Raw genomic sequence first — 3462 nt, 5'->3', positions numbered from 1 at the left:
TCAATTTTTATTGGAATAAATGCCCATAAATCATAAAATATAATTAAACAGCTTGAAAATCCATTTTTATATTTTTCCCAGCTTAGTATTGTGCAATAACAGTTAAATAAAAAGTTTGAGATTTTTATCCCTCGAATGCTATTTTTCATGAATTTATGTTGTTATAGAGACTTAAAATTTGGAAAATTAACCTTCCAAGGTTGTAATTAATCGCACGACTTGTAAAATTTCAATATTTCAGCAAAAGTGTAACCAATTGATATAAAATCCAATACTAAAACATAAATTGGCATTTCCCTATATGTAGAGTTTAGTATATTAGCATTAGATATCGACATGGAAACTCACTAGTGTGTGTGTTTGATGTCGTAGGATCCCGGTAGTAAGACGTTGGTGCATCCCGAAGTACCGCTTGTGCCTACACGAAACATCATGAGTATTCACGCACTCCCCTATTTTCTGTTTTTATATTTTGGGGTGGAAAAGCATGTCCAGAAACACTATTGTTTGCATGTTGTATTTAAATTGATTATTATCAAACATGATTGCTATTGTATTGCTATGTTTCTTTATGTATGTCTATGCAACACGGAACATGAGAACTTATCGTACTAAGGCCCGTCCCTTATCTCTAACCATTAACTCTTTGAGCCAATGGTTATTATGGATAGCGCTATTAGGAATTGACAACTCCTCACTCGCCCGAATCGTTGGAGTGCATGATACCATATTCATCTATGGAACGATAATCATAGATCTCGATAGGGCTTCAGTCATAGGTTTGATTGAGACTCATTGTTTGCTCATACACATACAAACTCGTTTCTCGTTATAGCAATAAACTTGTATTCATTAATAGCAATCAACTTGTTTATCATTGAAGCAATGTACTTGTATTTACGAAAAGCCTTATTGTACGCTCGATTTTATAAACTTGTGCACTCACCAACTATTTTCATAGTTGATGCTCGTTTTACATGCTTTTTTAGGGAATAATTAGTAAGTGGATGTAAAGATTCATCATCATAGAGCATTCTGCATCGTGTTGATGCTATTATGAAGTTATATTTTGAACAATGTTATTTTGAAAAACTTGTATTTTGTTTCTTTTGAAGCTATGGGTTGTAAACTTTAAATACTGCTATGGTGATGTATCTTTATCTTTTGCAATGAAACCGTTATCGCTGTCATACCTTACGTTTCCGCTTTAGCGGGGTGTGACAACTGAGATTAGAATAATAATATAAATTAAGTCGTGTGTTTCATGTGTACCATTAAGTGGTAGATCTTTCCCCACATAGTAGAACATGGAGTTCCAGATTCTTTAAAATTCATTTTTTATCTTTAGTCGCTCTATCTTTTTCAATTTAATCACATACAACTAGCCTTTATACTAAAATATAATGTGAATTGTATTTAATTATAAGATTAATTAAAAGTTAAAAGATTAGAACTCATATAACTCAACTGTTGACTTCAAGTCAATAGAATTAAAAGACACATAATCCAAAAATGTGTGTCTCTCTGTGTATGTGTATGTATGTATGTATATATATATATATATATATATATATATATATATATATATATATATTGTAAAATAGTATTGATATGTATAACAGTAAAATAAACATTGTGTTCTCGTATGTTTCATCCTAATGTACATTGTTAGTCTTACCACGACTAGGCTCATCCACATCCTTACTATAAGGGAGCTTTAAGGTTGGACACTTTGGTTCTTAATGAGTCTTACTTTTAAGAGGCATTCATTACTCACCACCCTCACCACATTCGTGCATTTGAAGTGGAGTTACCAAAAGTGTTTGATAGGAAAAATGTGAAAAGCTAAAAGTAGTAACTCTATAAGTATTAATACAAAATGTTGTTTTATACATAATGTGAATCTTATGCTTCCCATGGAAATCACGCCTTGTGGTATGTTCTTGTTGATGTAAGTATGTGTGGTTTATCGGCTCGTCAAAAGAAGAACATAGTCAATGAAAGGTATATGGTGATCATGGTTCTCAAGTGTTACTTGAGATGAATCTCATTGTAACTTCGCATGGTCGATTCAACATTTGAATTCATGATCCTCGGCTAATCTAGTCATGAATTCTAAATGATCAGCAGAAGAGATTAACATGTTATTGATAGAAGACAATTAGTCTCGTCTTCTAGGAATCTCATATAGATTGAGATCGACAATCGTTTGTCCATATAAATAACTTCATTTGTAACTTTCGGCTAATCCACTTTACAATGTGAAGCCAAATATGGATCATATCCTTTTTATTAATAATTTGTTAATGGGTAATTACAATAAATGAATTCTTGATCCAACTAATTGTGTTTTTTCTCTTAATCGATGACCAACAGCTCAGGTGCTACTCTTCCTCTTGCACCACCTACTTCATCAAACTTCTCTTTACTCTGACTCCTTTCGTGAGATAAGCTCACTGGTCTAAACTATCTAGATTGGATTCGTAACTTAAGGATCACTTTAAGGTACGAAAAGAAGGAGTATGTATTGGACAAGTATCTTTAAGAGGAGCTTCTTAACGATGCTACTGAAGAAGAAGCAGCCAAACATGAAAGGCATCGCTATCACTCAATTGAAGTCTTGTGTCTGGTTGGCACTTCTGAACTCCAAAATATTCGTGAGAACCTTAGGGCCTACGGAATGAATGAATAGCTCAAATACATGTTTCAATGGCAAGCTTGAATAGAGAGACTCAAGGTGATGCAATATATTCTAGGTTGCACACAACAAGAGAATGGTTATGTAAGTGCCCATGTCTATAAACTGACCAAGTCCTTTGAGAGACTTGAACATCTTGGCTTCCCATTTAATCAAGAATTAGTTATTGATGTCATTCTTAACTCTTTGACTAGTGCATACAAGCAATTCAACATGAATTAGAATATGGATGGTTTGGAGATGAGTATCATGGAGGGATGCACAAGACACCTAAAGAAAGTATTGTTCCATCTAGGAACACAAGTTCAACCCCTCATTTTCTGGCTATCAGAGAAGTAGTTCAAGAGAAAGAGGTCCTCTCATCCCAATGTTAAGGGAAAAAGTAAAGGAAAGATGGGTGCTCCCAATTCTAACCCTAAAGGGATGTTTTTGACATACCACCTATAAATGATCCTAAGGAAGCCATTTGCTACTACTGCCAAGAGAAGGGCCATTAGAAACATAGCTGCCCTATGTATTTGGAGGATCCAAAAAAGAACAAGGACAAGGTTGTTGGCACTTTAGGTATGTTTATAATTGAATTACATGCGACTTCTAATTTTAATAATTGGATACTTGACACAAGATGTGTAACCGACATTTGTTTTGTTGTGCAATGACTAATTCGAAGTAGGAAGCTACAGCATGGAGTGATTAACTTGATCATGGGGCACAAGAGCAGAATGGTTTTTACTAATAATGAAGATTACAGGCTATCATCTCCT

The sequence above is a fragment of the Lactuca saligna genome, chromosome 8 (genome assembly GCF_052625555.1).
Source record: "Lactuca saligna cultivar CGN05327 chromosome 8, ASM5262555v1, whole genome shotgun sequence".
NCBI classification, from domain to species: domain Eukaryota; kingdom Viridiplantae; phylum Streptophyta; class Magnoliopsida; order Asterales; family Asteraceae; genus Lactuca; species Lactuca saligna.
This window is presented reverse-complemented; position numbering follows the sequence as displayed.